Genomic DNA, 21,605 nt, shown 5'->3' with positions numbered 1-21,605 from the left:
AAAGATGTGAAAGAGCCCAATTTAGCACCGCGGTGTTCTGGTGTTCAGGGCTTACGCAGAGAAAGGCGTCTCAAAACACTTGAACATCAAATTTGATTATTTTTGCTCTTGTGCCGACAAATACATACCAAATATGTCAAAATATTCACCTTGGAAATTATGCTCGAAAAAACTGTCAGTTATTTCTTAGGTGAAAGTAAACAGTTGAGGAAAAAAATGGGATGTGTATTATATTGGATGCGTTCATCCTCTCTTAAATGGACGCGCCTAATTTAGCTACTGGCTGCTGTAATGTTAATCCAAGAAAATGAAAATGAAAATCATAATTTTTGATATATATAGCAAAACTGTAATAATGTGAGAAATGTTGAAGGTGTCTGAATAAATGTAGGTTTGATTGTATATTTCATTTTTACATTGAAGACTATCCAGTGCTATTTTACATTTAATTATTTGGTTTCTGTACCTTGACACCTACAAACTTGAAAAAAACTTAAACAGTGGTGCGAAACAGGTGTCAGATTGTTTGCCACGTGCAATGTGGAATTAGTTTACAGCTTTTTCAAGCACTTTGTGATGCATTCTGGAAACAGGAGATGAGCCCCTTTTCTAATGCACCACCTAGCTTGATAAACCCCTTCTCAAAGACTTACTGTTTGTCAATTTTATTTGGGTAACATATATTCTGAATGCCTCCGGCAGAATTCGAATGAGCCATTTTAATCTAGATTAATTTCAAGATCACAGTGAGATTAATCTAGATTAAAAAAATTAATCTATGCCCACCTCTAATATATATATATATATATATATATATATATATGTGTATGTATGTATGTATGTATGTATATATATATATATATGTTGTGTTTCTGGAAAACGTAAAAATGGTGCTGATTGACCCCAACATTGCCTCGGTACAGACTAACGAAGTTGGAACCAAGCAGGCAGTCTCTGTGTACTTCCTGCCCATCACTCCTGAGTTTGTGATGGAGGTGATCAAAGTAGAGCGACCCAATGACATCCTGCTCACCATGGGACGATAGACGGCTCTCAACTGTGCTGAGCAGCATTCAACATCAAACTTTACCAAAGTCACCAACACTGAAAGGCTTGATTGATGATGGTGGAGCTTTGGAAGTATGGAGTGCAAGTTTTGGGCACACCTGTGGAGTCTATTATGGCCACTGAGGACCGGCAGCTCTTTTCAGATAAACTAATGGAGATCAACGAAAAGATTTCTCCCAGTATCACTGTTAGAACGGTGAGTTGAACATTTGCAAATTCTGGCACTGCTCAAAGATTCCAAAACTTCATTGTAGATGCTACGTTTGGACACTTTATAATAGATATTTGTTAGTTATTATTTACTGATGATCATCTTTGTCTGGAAGGTGGCAGATGCCTTGAAGGATTGGCATCAGATTGGCTACCCTTGGTCATGTTGAGATCAGCTTATGCCCTGGGTGGCCTTGGATCAGGCCTGTGTGCTAATGGAGAGAAGCTAAAGGACACTGCTCGCAAGGTAAGCACTGTAAAACATGACATAACATGATGTTGATTCATCTCATTAATTCTGACGCTCTGAATTTAAAACACTGAATTTTTCTGTACAGATAGATTTTTATTAAAGGTTGTTTAATGTTTGAAATATATGTACCCGAATTTTAGAGACTCAATAGCTTTTTTTCACTGGGTATGAAGTTGTGTTCAGAAAGTTATGGTATGTGGTCATAGCACAGTCTTTGATCTCTAGAAGATCAAAGACAATTTGATTCCTCTTGATATGTCTGCTTTTGAGATGGTTTGGCCTGATGAAAGTGGGTTAAGTCTGTTCACTCTCGCTCTGTTGTGCTACAGGCTCTGGCCATGAGCAGCCAGATCCTGGTGGAAAAGACCCTTCTGGGCTGGAAGGAAATGGAGTATGAGGTGGTTAGAGATGTTGCTGATAACTGTGGCACTGTCTGCAATATGGAGAACTTAGACCCTCTAGGCATCCAATCCATAGAGGTACTACTGTCTATGCAGAACACAATCTTGTTTGTATTGTTATGCTCATTATTTTGTTACATTTTGTTATTCATAAAATAAAGGGTTAAGGTTTAAATAATATTTAATTATAAAAAAATCATATATGTGTATTATTATTTTTTTAATTGCTTTTTAAACTATATAATGTAAAATTTGAAATGCATATAATTATAGGATATTACAAAGTTTAGGCTGTCAAAAGGATTTCAATTTCCATCCAGACAACTCCAGTGATATTCAAAATAAAAAATAAATTTAAATGAAATAATTTAGAAAATATTGAACAGGGCTTGCATGTAGTAAACAGGGTGTAAGGAAAGCATTTTATTACTTTTTACTTCAATGGTTGCAATAATTGACCTGTTTTAATGTATGTAGTCATTCATTCAAAACTGTTGAATTGTTAACTGTTATATTTTTAAGAACATGGTACATGTGTGCTAAAATAGATTTTCAAAGGATTTCTGCTTTTCATTGTCTTTGAAGTCATTTGTCATTAATCCTTGCATACATACATTCATACATGCATGCAAATACTCAACCTACAGTATAAAGCCATGTGAATTTAAATGCCACAGTACATCACGAGGACATGCATTGTAACTTTCTGGTTATCTCAAAGGTGACCCCATCGTGGATGCACCCAGCCAGACTCTTTCTAATGAGGAGTACCACATGCTAAGAGAGACCCATATTAAAGTAGTGCGTCATCTGGGCATTATGGGAGAGTGTAACATCCAGTATGCCCTGCATCCGTCCTCTCTGGAGTACTGTATTATTGAGGTGAATGCCCGTCTCTACAGAAGCTCAGCACTGGCGTCCAAAGCCACAGGGTAAGATCTGCACTACCTTGCAGTGTTATTTAATAATATGTTAGTATTTTGTAAGTATACAGTCATCCAGGCATTATTGTTTTGTCTTTAGGGACCACACTGCATTGCATTTGAGTTCATTTAATGCTGCAAGATACAGATTTAAGAGTGTAATTATTTTGGCTTGGTTCGAGTTTTACCTGCAAAACAGACATTTCTCTGTGATCAGCTGAAACTATCAGTTTCACACAACTATTGGGTTTGGATTTTTTCTTCTTCACCAAAATATTGAGAACTGACTGCAGCCAAAGTTCTGTGTATGTTGACAGCCAGACTCTTAAATAAAAAAATAAATAAAATAAAAACACCCACCCACTACTCTGTCTGTTCAGTGTGAAATGAATCCATATCCTTTGAAAGCAAAGACAAACAAACTGTGTGGAACAAACGGAACAGATTTTGTTGTCTTAAAAAAGATCAGTGTGAAGAGGTAAAAAAAAAAAAAAAAAAAGAAATAGTTGTAATACTTTGTGGGACAAATATTTTTTTTTTTCCCTTTCTAAAAATCATTGCAGAGTTTTTTTTTTTTTTTTTGGAAAGCGTAGTTATTTAAACTGTGCTAAGGGCAGGTTTAGTAGTCATTTCTAAATTGCAAGAGAAAAGGTACTAAATTAATATTTTTTTCATTTTTAAGTTTATTCATTTTTCACTTTTTCAAATGTTTATTAAATAATTTTGGAGAAATACAAAAGTCACAAATGAGATAACTGTTGACATGCAGTATGAGAATATAGGCTATAGATATCATTACTTAGTTTGGTTTTGGAGATCTTTGACATTTTTGGTATCTTGACAATTTGGAACATGGTCGATTCACTTTTGAGCTCTTTCTGAAACTCCAGGAGAGACACGTATGAGATGAAATCATAAAAAGTCACAACTTGCTCTCCCTGAAATTTAATTGCTGTCGAGGAGCAACAGTTGAGATATTCAAAACATTGTTCACCTCTAATGAATATAAACTAATTGTTCTATTATTGTTGAAAACGTTATTCACCATAACCTGGCTACTTTCGGACACTTCCTCATTAGGTATCCGCTAGCATTTGTAGCTGCTAAAGTAGCACTGGTCATCCCACTGCCAGACATAAAGAATGCAGTGTCGGAGCAGATCAAGGCCTGTTTGGATTACATTGTAACCAAAATACCTCGCTGGGATCTGGACAGCTTTCGTGGGATGTCCCGGGAGATCAGCAGTGCCATGAAAAGCGCTGGAGAGGTGCGAGTTGCCATGGTGACAGTGCACTGGTGCTTTCTAACACAGTTTAAAACTAATCCAGGACCAAATTATGATTTTGATTCTTCATTGCCAATTCTACAGTATTTTAGTGTGTATCACAGTAAATTCAGTTCTCTTGATTTACAGAAATAGACAGACGTCTCCATCCTCTTATTTTTTCCCTCTTATTTCCTCACAGGTCATGGCAGTTGGCCGAACCTTCGAGGGGAGCATCCAGAAGGCTTTGTAGATCTGCCACCCCTCAGTGGACGGCTTTGTTCCATGTCTGCCTCTGAAAAGAGCCTGGGCAGAGCAGCAAGACCTTCAACGAGAGCTCTCTCTGCCTATAAGTACTCGTCTCTTCTCCCTCGTCAAGGTGTGTGACCCAGAGCATTAAGAGAAGTGCATTAGAGTCTAGATGATAGTTTCTGATTGTGTTCAAGTCAATGTAACAGCCATGTTTAATTCAGGCTCATGATTTATGAATCAGTCCTAAACCTTTGTGTTCAGTTTAGATTCACAACCATTCAGAAGTTTGGGGTCAGTAAGACTTTTTTTTTTTTTTAAGTAGAAAAATGAAATTTAAATGAAGAAATTGATACTTTCATCCTTAATTCAGCAACAATGCACTAAATTGATAAAAATTGCTGTAAATATATTTGTTACAAAAGATTTCTATGTGAAATAAATGCTGTTCTCATAAACTTAATATTGAAGAATCCTGAAAAAAAAATGTATCATGGTCTCCATAAAAATATTAGGCGGCTTAAATGTTTTCAATATTGGTACTAAGAATAAATATTTCTTGAGCACCTAATAAGGACATTATATACTGAATATATATGAAGAGTTAAGTCATGTGACACTGAAAAATGGATGTTGAAAATTCAGCATTACAGGAATAACTTACATTTTTAAATATGTTGAAATAGAAAACTCTTAATTTAAATTGTAGTGATGTTTAAAAAAAAAAAAGCATAATAATGCAGCCTTGGTGCATTAGCTGTGCATTAGTAGAGTAGTGTACAGTCAGCCAGCCAGCCATTTTGCAAAACAAACTCCTTCAGGGTGATACAAGACCCCTCCATATCTCCTGGGCATTCATTAAAGTTTAAAATGACCTGTCTGCCTAAAGAGAAAACAGCCTACTTTTCATCAGAAAAATGTGTCATGCTGTTAATGCTGGCAGATTTATTAAGGAATAATAGGGAAAATCCTATCAAGACATCAGTAACTCTCAAGGTTAGTCTCTCTTGTAGTACTAGAGTTTGATGTCAGTCTCCAGGCACATCATTTCATTCAGCGCAGGTTATGCCTCCTATTAAGCAGACAGGCTATTAAGTGTGCTGTGTCCTGATTGGCCAGGAGCCCCCCCCCACCCAACAGCACTACAGCAGTAGCCAGTTACAGCTCATTGGCCTCTGCTCTGTATTCAAGGGACACCACAGACTAACAGCCAACAATCAAGAGACATTATTTCTCATTTAACAATGACCCAACAATTTCTTGTAGACCACAATCATTTATTAGAAAAGCCTGTTTATGTTCATGCCATTTATAGTATCGTCTGCTGATTTGAGGCCTTATGAAGGCCCTGCACAGTGGTGTGACCATTGATCAGATCCATGACCTCACTGCCATAGACAGATGGTTTCTGCACAATGGAGCAGCTCCTGGGTCAGCATAACAGGTGAGAGAGGTTAACAATTACATTCGGACACTCATAACTGATATTAACAGACAAAAATAAGGACTCAAAATTTAAGACTGAAGCTTCAGGTTTTCAGTTATTGGAACTCTGATATTTCACCACTAGACTACTTTCAGGTGAGCGCTGACCTTTTTAAGTATAATATGAAGTCTCACATTTGGTGCGTGGGATAGTGAGGACTGGTTGTCTCTGTCCACTGCGACTGACACTCTGCGGTCTCGCACTCCTGCTGCCCCATGCTGGTTTTAATGCTCTTTACCTTATTAATAAACAAAGGCCAGATTTAAACCAGGACCATTACATATACTGAGGGCTTGCTGTATACATAAAAAAAAAAATAATTAAAGAATTTTTAGAGCTCCTATTTTTTTTACATTAATACAGATCAGATGTTTTAAGTTTTGATTTCATTTTTCTGTTTTAGCAAGCTTTGTTCACATTTCTCTTTTATCTTTGTTTAAATTTTGTATTGATTTTAAAATAAGTATTAAGCATCTTTAGCCAGGATTTTTCTTTTTTAGATTTTCTTTCGTTCCATGTACACCGAAGCTTGAACTCTCTGATGATCAAAGGTCCACAGTTTGCTATTTATCTTAAAAACATTTTTCCTCTAATGATTTTGCATGTATTTATAAAAGAAAAAAAGTAACAAAAATCTGCTAACTTTTTGGGTCAGAAAATGTGTGTCTTGATGAGTTTCTTAATGCGGTTTCCACTCTCAGTGCCACAGTGCAGAGAGATCTACTTCTGAAGGCCAAGATGGATGGTTTCTCAGACTGACAGGATGGCCAGGTTCTGGACATCTCAGAGGGAGAAGCTCGGACACTCAGGCTCAACCAGAACATCAGACCTTTGGTTAAACAGGTTTGAACCCACTGGCAGAAATATCTGTTTATGATTGAGATACAGTGGTTATGACATTTGCTTTGTGATAAATGGTTTTGTGCTTGCTGCTGAATACCCTGCAGCCACCAGCTATTTGTATTGTACTTATCACGGTCAGGTAAACCAAATGTATTGTTATTTTGCCATTGTTCTCCGTCTAGACTTTTTCAGAGTAGCACAATTATACAAGACAATTTTAGTACACAAGAAAAACTGAAGGAAAGTTTTGTCAGCATGATTGTTAACATTTACAATATTGACAAACCACATACATTAGAGTACCTAAAAGCACAATACAGAAAATAAAAAAGGGGGATTTAATAAATAAATATGTAAGTTGAAAAGGGAAAAATAAAATTGTATTCCTAAATTCTAAAACGGAATGGAAGAAAGTGAGATAAAATAAAATTCATTGTGGGATTTGGAGTTTGTGGCATACATAATAAAACAAGCTAAAATAAAAAACATCTATAAATTAAGTATAAATACATTTAAATAATATAAAATAAAACAAAACAAAACAATTCATTGGGGAGATTGGAGATTGTTGCTGATGTGTTTGTTTTGTCCTTCTCAACAGGAGCGTGACTTGGATTTTAAGGATCATGCTATCATGAATGTGGTCTGTATCACTTTGGTGAGCTCAAATCTTTTTTACCATAATCATCATCCTATGATTTTCATTTCACACCAACCCATTCATGTAATATCTTCATTAGTTTTAATGAGCAATTAGTGCAAGAGTGGGTCAGGGCAGCGTTTCGCTCTACTTTCCCACAGGCAGTGTGGAGTTTGACTGGTGCGCCGTGTCAAGGCTCTGTGCCTTCAGACAGATGGGCAAGCGTACAGTGGTGGTGAACCATAATCCAGAGACGGTCAGTACGGACTTTGATGAGTGTGACCGTTTGTACTTTGAGGAGTTAACTCAGGAGCGCATCCTGGACATCACACAGCAGGAGGTGTAAGGTCAAAATTCAGCTTATGCACCTGGCACCTTTAAGAAACTGAAAGGTATTATTCATATTTTACAAGGTCATTATGATATGGTCCCATTTTTGAAAATTCCATGAAAAAATTTACTGGCATTTTATACAAAATATCTTCTAGTGGATTTTGATCTAGCCGCCCTATACTTATGTTTTTGTGGAAAGTTTTATGGGAATGAGCAGTCACTGCTGAGCTCCTTTGCCTCAATTTCTGTTTCCATGGTAACAAGCTTCTGTGATTGGTCATTCTTCAGTATAATGTGTAGAGCAAATTCCAAACAGGAATTTGGCACACAAAAAAAGTAAATTATGGTAAAATCACACTGCTACAGAATCATATACCATCACTTAACAACCTCTGAGTGAAAAGATTAACATTTTATTGCTAGAATGTTCTCTATAGAGATAATAAATGGGGATTTTATGCAGCTCCAGTCCTAGAAACCATTATCTCAAGAGACTAACCAGGATATGCCTCTGAGCTTCTGAGCAGTGAGTGGTGAGCTCATTTCTATTGCCTTTATAGAGATGGAGCCACTAAAGTCTTCACTGATGATGCAAAACCTGACCTCTCTAACAGCCATTGACTTCTCCATTCAGAAACATTATAAGCTAGTTAAAGTGGTGATTAAAGTATGGGCTGATCAGGTGTTTGTTGTTTTGCTCAGAGGTTGTAATGAATTCCCAGGTGCTGTGCAGCAGTTTATTACAATCATGTTAGTGTGCTCAGATCCACATGGAGTTCCCACAGAGCTGGTGTATGAACGGTGAAAAGGGCATACATGTAGTTGCTATAGGAATGTTATGAATGGGATCAGAAGGTATATGAGAGCATAAAATAATGCCATGTCATGTCCCAGGGTCAGCTCCTGGGACCACAGCTCAACTCTGAAACAGAAAGAGAGAGAAATAAAGACAGCACCAGTGGATGAAAGTCTAGATTGAGCAATGAACTCTATAAAGAGTGGATTCATGCAATGAATGAGAACTGATTATAGTCATTTCTGTCAAAATAGCACTCTGATGAAAACATTATTTGCTTGAAACAAACTTTTTGTCATGAAGGATGATGAGGATGAAGTATGCTTTAATTCATAAGTAGTAGAATTTTTTTTAGTCTTCGGTCATGGACAGATATAATCAATCATATGTTAAATTGTAGAGTTGAAACTGTAATTATAAAAAGCTTTGTAGATGTATGTTTACTGAAAGGAATAATTAGGTTTTGAAGGAATATTTCATGAATGCCTATTTCCAGTAATTTTGTCAAAAAATGTAGTCACTTAGTTTAAAAAACAGAACAGGAAGTGCATTTACAACACACATAATGAAAGAAAAATGTGAAGATTTTTTGATAAAGTGCATCAATTAGGCAGTAAAGAAAGTTTATCTAAATAGACGTTTTGACTGTTTTTGATGGATGAACACCTATATGTTGTAAAGACTAAGGTGGGTCTTTTTTGCACCATGTAAATAATAACTAACTATGGTTCAAATGTTTGTTGTCAGTAAGGTGTTTTTGTAAACAAATAGTTTAATTCAGTCAGGATGCATTACATTTCCAAAAAGTGACCGTAAAGACATTTACACTGTTAGAAAAAAAAAAAAAACAGTTTGGAATATATACTGTATGTTTGAACTTTTGAACTCTTATCAAAGAATCCTGAAAAAAAGTGAAGCAGCACAACTGTTGCCAATTGCGATAATAATAAGAAATATTTCTTAATCACCAAATCGGCAAATTATATTTATAAAACATTTTGTTACACTAAAGACTGGACTAATACCTGCTGAAAATGTAGCTTTGCTTTAAACAAAAATAATATTAACCTTTTTAAGTTACCCATATTTTGGAAAGGCAGACATCAATGACACAATAGAAGTAATTCTGGATAGACAAATAGCCAACACTTGAAAGTTTACGGTTTAAGAATTACTCTGACTGTTATTGTTATGGAGGTATATTAGCTCAAACATCAAAAAAAAAAAAAAAAAATACAAATATTAATTAAAAAATGGCTTTGTGAATGATCTATTGACATAATGAGGCTGAAGGGACAAGTCTGCTCATGCTTCATTTCAAATCTGAGGATGTTATCTTAAAATATGAATTATATATAACATTTTCTAAGACCGTGTTCTGTATTTTTAAAGAATGTTAATACATTTTTTTATTAATTAGAATATATTAGATATAATAGTTATTTTAAATTGTAGTAATATTATTACAATATTGTTGTTTTTACTGTATTTTTGATCAAATAAATGCAACTTTGGAGTGTGCACAGTACACAGGCCATAAATACTGTATATTTTATGCAGTTTCTCAAAAGAGACCTTAAAACATTTATTTGAATTTTATTTTATTTTTTGCTGCTTCTCCTCGCTATTTGCTGCTCTGTTATTCACTTCATGATCACTTTACATGCCAGTCAGATGTTTTCTTCCATCATGTGTGGGCTGTTTTTGACCAGAATATATTGCAGTGTGGATCAGGATTCATTGTGATAGTCAGAAGTGTTTCATGCAAGACTAAGACTACAGAGAGTTTCCTTCCCTCTACAGGACTGCACCGACTGTATAGTATCTGTGGGTGGGCAGATCCCCAATAACCTGGCCATGACTCTGCATCTGAACGAAGTGAAGATTCTGGGAACCAGTCCTGTTCAAATAGATTGTGCAGAAGAGAGAGATCTGTATTCTCTTCCATACTAGATGATCTGGGTATAGGCCAGGCCACATGGATGGCTCTCAGCTCGCTGGTAAGGCCAGTTTCACTTCAAACACACTTCATCTGTGGTTTATTTCAGGAGAGATGAAAGGGGTGTTGCTACTGGCTCTTAATTTTAAATGCTTTTAATTGAACCACTTAATAATTATTTTGTACGCCGTTATCTTGATGAAGCACATCATGTTCAGGGATAAAAGGGAAAGGATTTGCTGGAGTTTGTTGACTTAGGTCATTTGAGTAATACAGATTTGATTTATATTTTTCAGTAATCGTAAGAACCACCCACTTTACTTATGCATTTTCTTGTTAAATTAATAATTTATTGCTGCCGTCATCCTAGGCTTTTAAGAAATCACCCACTCGTGCAGCTAGCAGACGTTCTCCTAATATAGTTGCATTTCCAGACTTTTCACTTTTACAAATGCTGCATTCACCCCAAATACTCCAGAGGTGTCGGAGTGCTTTCATACACCATACATTAGAAGTGCTGAAACATGTTGACTGGAAGCATGCTCGCTCGTCCGTTAGCTACATCCAGCCTTCTTGCCTCGGGCCTTGGAAGTGAAGAGCTGAAGTTGGTGTGATGAAAAGGGGAGAGAGGGTATTAGCCCCACGGCGCTGCCCACTCACCTCTGCTAGTCTCAGTCTCAATGCTGAGGGTACATCCAGCATTTTAATGGTCTCCCTGTTGTTAAAACAAGCCAGAAAGGCAGTAGAGATCAGCAGAATCTTCAGGGATTCTGTAGTTCACTCAGTGTGCTGTTTCTGGCTAGAAGGGCAGTGCTTAGGAAAGGTGAGGAGAGAGGATATAGTTGCTTCCTTATATCACACAGCATTTCCTGCTTGGTTAAAGGGATAGTTTACCAAAAAATTTAAATTGAATCAGCGTTTGGTCATCGTTGTCATTCCAAACCTGTATAATTTTTCTTCTAATGCAAAAGGAGACATTTTGCAGAATATATGCATGCTTCTTATCCATATTTACAAAAAATAAAAATAAATTGCCAATCTAAAAGGGACAATAAGTAACTTTTTAGGTATTTTATTATCTAAAATCAATATTTTTATTCATAAATATGCCCTCAATGGTGTACAAATACCTATGCCAATGTTTAAACTAATCCTTGTAAATGAAGAATTTATTATCTTTATATACATGGGACGGGTAGGTCGACGGAGGCTTCCATGTAGTTCCGCCATCTTGCAAAACTATAATAGCAGAGAGGGACAAAAAGTACTAAGCCAACGCGTTTCCACAGCGCGTTTTCGGTCAGAGCCAGAAATGCAGGTGCAGAGCAGTGAGAGGCGCTTGAAACTGCACCGGCAAGTTTAAAAGTCTGGATTGCATTCTTATTATGGACCATACATATGCTGCGCCACAGGAGAAGAAAACATCGTCGCCAAAACAGTCAAAAATAGAACGTAAAAGGAAACGTGACCGTAGATTACAGAAAACAAGAGTTAATGTCGGGGAAGCTTTTTCTAGGTGGAAAGAGCTAATGCTTGATAAAGATTTCAAAAGAGACGCTGAAGTGGCCAGTTTTCTTCTCGACAGGTAAGTCAGTGTTACAGTCTATATTATAATATTTTTTTTATATCTAACAATGCATATAATTCAGAAAATATAACGAATAAATTAGACATAACTACTAATTACAATATTTCATGTTTTCCACAGTCAGTAATTCATACTGTAACATTCGTTTGTTAGTTGTCATGTTGCAGTTTGTTTGAAATAACACACCTGTTCACCTGAAGGAAAACTCGACGAAGTGCTATTAGAAGACATCCTGAGTAGTTATTATTCTATACCTTCTGTCATGATGATTTATGACTTTGACCTTTGACCTTTTGACAGGTTGAACTTCCGGTAACCTTATGATGGATGGGCGGAACTTTCCGACTTCAAGGGTTAGCCTATGACCTTTGCAAGCATCGATCATGCGGTTTTGACAGAAAGTTTTACCCTATTGACCTAGTTAGTTCTAAATCAGGGTTTTGACGGCTAGTTTAAACGGAAGATGAAAGACTCCTCAAGCATCGATCATGCGGTTGTGACAGAAAGTTTTACCCTATTGACCTGTTAGTTCAAAATTAAAACGGTATATGAAAGACTCCTCACGCATCGATCATGTGCTTTTGACAGAAAGTTTTACCCTATTGACCATTAGTTTGAAGTGTGTGTCAGTTAGTTTGTTTGAAGTTTGTGTCAGTTAGCTTGTTTGAAGTTTATCACAGTTATAAGGTTATGTGTGTGTGTGTGTGTGTGTGTGTGTGGTTATAAGGCTTCTCCCCCCTCCCATTACATTTATGAGCGGTGTATAAATGGGGTCGGTGTGTTCTACATTTTATATATAAAACATCATATAATTTATTTAATCTCAAACAATTAAAGGTTGAAAACGCATTTTAATTATTTCACATTTATATAATATACATAATCTAAAAACAATTTAACTAAGGTTGAAAAAACATTCCGTTCTTTTAAAAAAAGGTTATAAATTAAACCGTATAAAAAAATATACTGAAACCGACTGTTTCAGATAAAACAAGATCTTTTTTTCTTTTTTTTTTTTTTTTATAGAGCAGGAAAGAGATGTTTTCACACACCTTTGATCCTGACCCTCTGTGTCCCCACTGTCTGCGTTTGCACGCCACAGTGCACACTCGTCGGAATTTACTACAAAATCATAATATCTTCAAAGCCATTTTTTTATTAAAACTAACGTATCTCACGCGGGAGTACCATGTTTTTGACAGTTTTCTGACCGGTGCATCTATGAATTACGGTGGGCGAGCGGCTAGCATCTCTTGTACCCCTCTCTCTCTCCCTCTCTCTCCCTCTAATGCCTGTGTACACACATTCGTCTCCAAGTCTTATTTTCTTCTTTTAATGAATATAAACACATTATACATTCACAAACAATATAAAACAAAACATTTACATTAGTTTTGTTCATCACTAAAAATATACATTTTACCAGGATCGGGGAAAAAATATATAATTGAACAGAATGAAGAATATGGTCTATTGAGGAACCCGGACGTGTCATTGACACAATTCAGTTAAATTAATTTCACATTATTTGTTGCAAGACATTTTCTGTATTATATTTAAAACCTTTTATATTCATCTTTATATCATATCTTTTTCAAAAAGCTGTTTAATTATTTATTTTAACCGTACACCTACAGTACCAGCATACAATAAAATGCTGCATGCACGTACACTTTTAAGCGATCTGAATTATGACTAGCCTATAAATTTCATCATAAGCCACACGTACCTTGTTATATCACTATAATATCCACGGCGCTATACAAATTTGTATTCTGATAAACCATATAAACAAGCGGACATACGCGTGGACATATCAAGTTAAAAAAGAGACTTATCTCTATTTTAAACAATATTAAATTATATATGACGGCATGTTACTAAACCGGAACATACATTTTAAACAAGTATTCATCGTTTTTATAAAACACATCGCAGTAACAGACATGTTACTAAACCAAAACAAATCATTTATCATTCATTTTTTAATCATGTATTCAATCAATACTTATACAACATATACAAACACATTTTAAACATATTTTAAACAAAAACTAATCATAAACGCAGCCTTCTCAAAATTACAGACATGTACAATCATGCTGATCACATATTATGGATATTCAGACTTTTAGCCATTAATACGTTTTAGACTAATGAAAAACACCAACGTCTGAGGGGTGTCAAAATATCTCCAGTCCCCAAAGCCCACTCAGACTCCAGGGGTTAAAGAATATGAAAATAAATAATTATATAATGACATCGGGCTACTAAAGCAATTCATTAAACAAAAAAAGGTATTCAACATTTAAGTTAATCAAACTTATAAAACACACCATACTCTTCTTTTTAAAAAAAGATAACTTATTTTAAATGTGATAGCATAGTATATACAATAAACATTTCTGATGATACATATAAAAAATTATCCCTTACAGTTTTAGACCGGTGAGAGATGTCCAAACATGAATGAAATATCCCCAAAATAAAATAATACGACTTAAAAAATAAAATAAAAAATGATTAAATCATAAACAGAATCTCACAGGTCCTCGTAGTGAAATGTATGTGAGACCCGAGGGGCTGCTTCACACACACCCCGCGCAGGCGAGGGTGGAGTTCCAGACCGCATGATCTAAGTCAATGGTGTACATTATTTCAAAGCTAACATTAATGTAATGTTTTTTAATAATCAGTACCCCCAGTACATCTGATGTCCGTTGATTCTTAATTCAACAAAATGATGATATATATTACCTAAAATATTTTATATTTTTATATAATATTATATAATAAAAAATTATTTATATCATATTATATCATATATCATATATATGATTATATTATATAAGATGCGTCATGCATTAATCACTTTAGATTCTTTAAAGTTCTTATTTTTAGCACCATCTTCAAAGTTTTCATACCATCTCTCTCTCTCTCTCTCCCTCACACCCACACACACACACCCACACACACACACACACACACACACACTCTCCCCCCTCTCTCTCTCTCTATCTCTCTCTCACACACACACACACACACACACACACTCTCTTTCCCTCTCCCTCTCTCTCTCTCTCTCTCTCTCTCTCTCTCTCTCACACACACACACACACACACACACACACACACAATGAAACATGAAACCAAAGTCTTTCTGTATGTTTTTTTTTAAAATAAAACTTAAAATATTGTTTTTGCTTTAAATCTATGCTGAGGAGCTCATTTGTTTGTCACAGTATAGACTGTGAAGTTTAGATGAAGTTGTTTTATCTTTTAGAAGAAAGACCCTCGATCGTATTCAACCATTAAAGATGGTTCAGGAAAGACCCACGCGTCCTAGAGATGTAATTTATGTGCGTTGCTACGGTCGTAAACCTTTCACATATCCACGGTACTTTCAGACACAGAGCAGGAAAGACATTTGCAGGCCCTCTGCTTAGCCGTCCCAAAATACCTCCATTTAAAAGCAAAAATATTAAAATGACCGCCTGTACATCTAACAGGCTGTAGTTCTATTTTATATGTTTTGTATTAAAAGTACTATCCATATTATATTCCTTATTTAAAACAATATATTTAACCGACAGTATCCCCCCAACGTGTGTTTTCCATCAGTTGTTTGCCCTTCAGCCTTATTACGTAGTGCTTTTCATTTAGCCTACTGTAAGATCCCTTTACAATAGTGTAATGAAAGTTAACTTTTCATAAAGTTTATAGTTGTATTTTACTATATCCCCATCCTTCTATCCTGTAGATTGTATGCGTACTGTAAAATAACAAAAATACATCTTGCTTAAAGTCACTAAATAATTACACCCACAATTTGAAATGTGTTTAAACACGTTGTGTGTCACTAAAGCAAGGCACACCGTCTATCGTCTTATTTTTTTTTTTTATAACCCGATGACCGGCATCGTCTCTTCATATAATTTATGCACCCGAGTGCTTTTCTCTCACGAGTAGAAAACTCTTTCTCTTTGGATATGTTTGGCAGAAACATAATTTCTACATCAGAAATTTTTTTAAATGTACAACTGAACTTTTCTCATTCGACAGAAATACTATTTTCAAATTATTTACCCGGCCTATAACACTCGGTGTAAATGTTCTTACCTAGAACAGAAAACATACGCTTTGACTGTTTTGTAGGCATCGTGTAATGTTAAATGGTTTACTAAAAAACACTAATCACCAGCAGCTGTGATTTTTCAAAAGGAAAGAAATGTACGAGCTAAGGATGTTTCAACTATTATCATCATTTCCCTTTGACCCGGATAAAGCAGTAATTAATTTTCTATGCGAGTGAAACAATATACAGTTCTCATACTATTTGTGTAAATAGCTGTGCTAAAACGTTTATGACTATTTTAGCGCAGGCCAGCAGATCATGTCAAGAGTGTTTCACATGTAAGAATCCAGATGTTTTGTAAATTACATTTTTCTTACACCTCGAGATTTAGCCGTATCAAGATTTTGGATGGCCTTTCGTGTATTCGAGCGACCAAATCACTAAGAAAGAGAGTATAGTGAGAAAACTAACGTTTACAACTCATATAGAATTCAGAATACAATTGTTAAAGTATTTTTATTTTTTTGTTAAATGTTGATTTGTAAATGATATTTTTATTACTCCGTTAGATTTAGTCATCGTGTTCGGATAGCCGATGACACAATTCACATTTTTATTTTTAAGACTCCTGTAAGTCCATGCTAACTCTCGCGTGGGAAAGAGAGCGGGGTGAGCGCATTCTATTCATTTAAGAAAAATTATTAAACATTTCCCCCGAACATTTTTATTATTTTGACAAAACACGTCACGACGACATTAAAGAATGTTATCAGTTCCTACGGCCATCTTCTTCGATTCAAATAAAGCAACATCTCTAGTGTACGTGTGTATGTGCTAAACATCTTTGCTTCTCCACTTCTCCATATTTGTTAGATGGGCTACCGTTGTAATACAAACACATTTGAGAACTACGACGTTCTCACTTTTGTAACGGTTATAGAAAAATGCCGTACACACTTTTGCATTTCATAATTCAGTGATTTTAGCTGTAATGGTCACATAAGACAAAAATTGTCAATGTGTGACTCGTAAACATGTATCATTTTATTTATTTATTTATTTTTACCAGAGATAGTCGACCGATCTGTTGACACGTTGTTTTACAGTTTTCTGATGAAGAGTTTTCTCTGACTGCGGTCAAACATACACTGGCTGTTCATAGGAATTTTACAGCATAACAATATCGCCCCCTACATCTAGAGCTCTTGTTCATATAGCCGATGACCGTATTCGAATTGTTTCAGCATTTGCCGCTTGACATTAAAGAGTAGGCCTATGCGTACTCCCCTCTGGTCGTAAGCATTATCATCTACCGTGCGCTGAGATTTTTCTGCTTTGTCCACTGTTGACGGATTTGCTAGAGGGACTATGTTGCCTTGTTGTAACGTGATTACGTTTAAGATCCATAAGATTGCACTACATTCAGCTGAAAAGGTTATACTCTTTTATACAGGAAATGTGTATCAGAATAACAATTACCTAATAGTGAAATCCACTCTTCTAAACTATTGTGAAAACTTTTAATGTTGATCTGGCCCAACAGCCGTGTATCTTTTTCATTGTTTTTTAGATAAAGACTATTCTCAGAGTTTGGCCAACAGACAAAACGTGAACAAAATAGAGTACAAGATGATTAAACGATTGTCAAGAGAGTGTTTAAACTGAGATTGTGATGCACTTTAGAGCTTTTTTCTGGTCTACCTGTGTCACAAAGACACATAATAGCCACTACCTCGACTTTTAAAATGAGCCTTACCATCTTCTGTTATGACTCTTATACTTAATACAAACCCATCTACTACACTAAAGTTAGACATTAAAAGTCATGGATGTCATGGATGTGGTATTTTCATCGTATGCATCTCTTAACAGTACTTCAATAAATAAACCGCTGTTGATAAGTCGTTCATTTTAAGTGAGAGGCGGGATGATTTTGACCGTTTTAGTCATTCATCGTGCTTAAGGTCTGATCCGGGAAACCGCGCTACGACTGGAACGCAGTTTCTGACAGCTATCAATTCACTTCATTTTTTTTTTTACCACCACAAATATTTTGTTTAGCATACATATTAGTTTTAGTCAGTTACATAGGTGTCACGCATGAAGTTTATAGTTATTTTAAATAATTATGATAGAGTTACAGGTTTAGGTTAGTGGGGTGCCTGTAAGCGGTGACAACTTCGAGTATCGGAGACGACGGTGTTACTCAAACAGCCCATATCTTTATCTTTTAACAAAAACTGTCGTATTACGCGTTACTAAGGCAAAATCTGTAACAGCGTTCATTAATATGTTGAAATGAAAATAAACATACAAAACTTTATAATGACCGTGAGTCCAATATAGCCTAACACCGCATTGACAAATGTTTGTTCTAACGCTTTCGCCCAAAATTTGCGAGATTTCTTAACGGACGCTAGAGCGAACTGTAAACCACACACTTCCTCATCGCATTACGCTAAGAAACTGCACATGGTTAAAGCTATTACACCATAAACTGTCTAAAGTTGTTAATGTACAAGCACAGTAAACTATTTCTACAAAAAATATCATTGCACTACTGTTTTTGCATATAATACATCGTTCAACAATACTTTTGCACACTCATTCGACTGTATTTATTACCGCCGTTCTCACGTTCCTGCTGTTCATAATGTATATATAATCCTTCATTGCTCGGTTCATCATGTACATACGATCCCTACATTGCATTCATATTTATATTCTGTATATACTCTGATCAATATCGTATATAGCAACTACACTTTATATTCTGTATAGCTTTACTTACTCTGCACTTTTATGTATATAAAACACTATATTCTTGCACTTCTGGTGAGATGCTAACTGCATTTTATTAGCTCTGTACTTGTACTCTGCATAATGACAATAAAGTTGAATCTAATCTAATCTAAACAAGTACAATCGTACGCTTCCAGGACTTTGCAAATTCTTTCTGTTTAAATTAGTTTAAACTGACTTTCGCATTCTTATCTTATTTTCACCAACTAAGCGTTATTCCTAGGCCTCGCGGATTGTTTTCTAGTTTTGCCGTCAACCTCTTTGTTCATACGTCGCGATATCTCTGTGAATTTGCTTGATTTCATAAAATATCTTTTACGTTATATCATTATACTATCCTAGTTTATATCAGATACAAGTGTGTTTCTTCATATTTCTCGAAAGTCAAACCCCTAACCAGGGCCCTTCACCCTCCTCCGCTTTTTGAGCGCAACACCCACAAACTATTTTTTGGTAGAATGTACAGAAGATCCACCGCTACTTCCTCGTGACTACGGCTAGTCTTTATCCCCTGTGAGCGCTGACCTCATAAACTCTGCAGTTATCGCAGGTTTTCTTATGATCCGCGAACAAGGGTTCAATCAAAATATTATCTACATGGACTGACAGAATCGGCTTCAACGATCAAATTTGTCTGAAACTGACGCACTCTCAAATTTTCAAATAATAAGGCTTCGACGGATCTGAACCATTTAAAAAAAAAAAAAAAAAAACACTGGATCGTTGTGGATTTAAAAAAAAACACTGGATCGTAGTGGATTTTAAAGCGCTCGGTTTACGTCTTGGAACAAATTCTGAAAAGGATGTCCGCCACTACCAGCGCTGCTGCGGATGGTCGAGTGGAGTGCGGCTGTGCCGAAGGAAAGATGTGTCCTGTAAAAGCCAACATAGACTCTATGTTTAAACAATGTTACAGAGAGCGAATGATTGATCTGATGCGTAAAATCATAGACGATGCGTCTGATCCGAATCTTGATTGTACGACGGATTCCAAGCGCGTAACAAATCTCAAGAAAGAAATGGACGTTGTAAGAAGACTGAAAAATAATCCGTGGCCCGATTTGACGAGCTTGTATACGACCAGCAAGACGCCGATTTGTGTAACGACCAGAAAAATTCTGTATGTGACGGCCGAATGTAGCGGCGAGATGTACATTAACGAGACTCTCTGTCTGTGTACGTGCATAACGGATTTGTGTGTGATGTTAGTCGCTAAACATTATGGTTTCGCCATACCTGAAATTATTGAAACCGTCGTTGATTTCATAGTAGAACAAAACTTGAGGGCCTGCCGTGATTTTCTTTTCTGGCTAGATAACTTGTGATGTCATGTCATCCCTATTGTTTGTAATAACAATTTAATCACTTTCTTCATTACTTCATTGTAAATTCAACACTGTTTTGTTGAAATAAAAGTTTGAATCCTCTCATCGGATATTCTTTCTCAGAGTTCATTTTTTGGATTTTAATGATTTAGCACATTACAATGAGTATACAGTCGCGGATACTCTAACGGGGGTAGATGTAAGAGAAATATGAAGAAACACACTTGTATCTGATATAAACTAGGATAGTATAATGATATAACGTAAAAGATATTTTATGAAATCAAGCAAATTCACAGAGATATCGCGACGTATGAACAAAGAGGTTGACGGCAAAACTAGAAAACAATCCGCGAGGCCTAGGAATAACGCTTAGTTGGTGAAAATAAGATAAGAATGCGAAAGTCAGTTTAAACTAATTTAAACAGAAAGAATTTGCAAAGTCCTGGAAGCGTACGATTGTACTTGTTTAGATTAGATTAGATTCAACTTTATTGTCATTATGCAGAGTACAAGTACAGAGCTAATAAAATGCAGTTAGCATCTCACCAGAAGTGCAAGAATATAGTGTTTTATATACATAAAAGTGCAGAGTAAGTAAAGCTATACAGAATATAAAGTGTAGTTGCTATATACGATATTGATCAGAGTATATACAGAATATAAATATGAATGCAATGTAGGGATCGTATGTACATGATGAACCGAGCAATGAAGGATTATATATACATTATGAACAGCAGGAACGTGAGAACGGCGGTAATAAATACAGTCGAATGAGTGTGCAAAAGTATTGTTGAACGATGTATTATATGCAAAAACAGTAGTGCAATGATATTTTTTGTAGAAATAGTTTACTGTGCTTGTACATTAACAACTTTAGACAGTTTATGGTGTAATAGCTTTAACCATGTGCAGTTTCTTAGCGTAATGCGATGAGGAAGTGTGTGGTTTACAGTTCGCTCTAGCGTCCGTTAAGAAATCTCGCAAATTTTGGGCGAAAGCGTTAGAACAAACATTTGTCAATGCGGTGTTAGGCTATATTGGACTCACGGTCATTATAAAGTTTTGTATGTTTATTTTCATTTCAACATATTAATGAACGCTGTTACAGATTTTGCCTTAGTAACGCGTAATACGACAGTTTTTGTTAAAAGATAAAGATATGGGCTGTTTGAGTAACACCGTCGTCTCCGATACTCGAAGTTGTCACCGCTTACAGGCACCCCACTAACCTAAACCTGTAACTCTATCATAATTATTTAAAATAACTATAAACTTCATGCGTGACACCTATGTAACTGACTAAAACTAATATGTATGCTAAACAAAATATTTGTGGTGGTAAAAAAAAAAATGAAGTGAATTGATAGCTGTCAGAAACTGCGTTCCAGTCGTAGCGCGGTTTCC

At 35.8% G+C, this 21,605-nt stretch overlaps 1 pseudogene; it reads left to right on the top strand.

Annotated features, from left to right (window-relative positions):
• Nucleotides 1-1,123: 1,123 nt before the first annotated feature.
• On the top strand, nt 1,124-5,646 carry LOC113053808 (carbamoyl-phosphate synthase [ammonia], mitochondrial-like; annotated as a pseudogene).
• Nucleotides 5,647-21,605: the final 15,959 nt, after the last annotated feature.

This window comes from Carassius auratus, chromosome 34, assembly GCF_003368295.1.
Source record: "Carassius auratus strain Wakin chromosome 34, ASM336829v1, whole genome shotgun sequence".
Taxonomy (NCBI): Eukaryota; Metazoa; Chordata; class Actinopteri; order Cypriniformes; family Cyprinidae; genus Carassius; species Carassius auratus.
The sequence above is the reverse complement of the archived record's forward strand: the minus strand, read 5'-3'. Positions and strand labels throughout refer to the sequence as shown.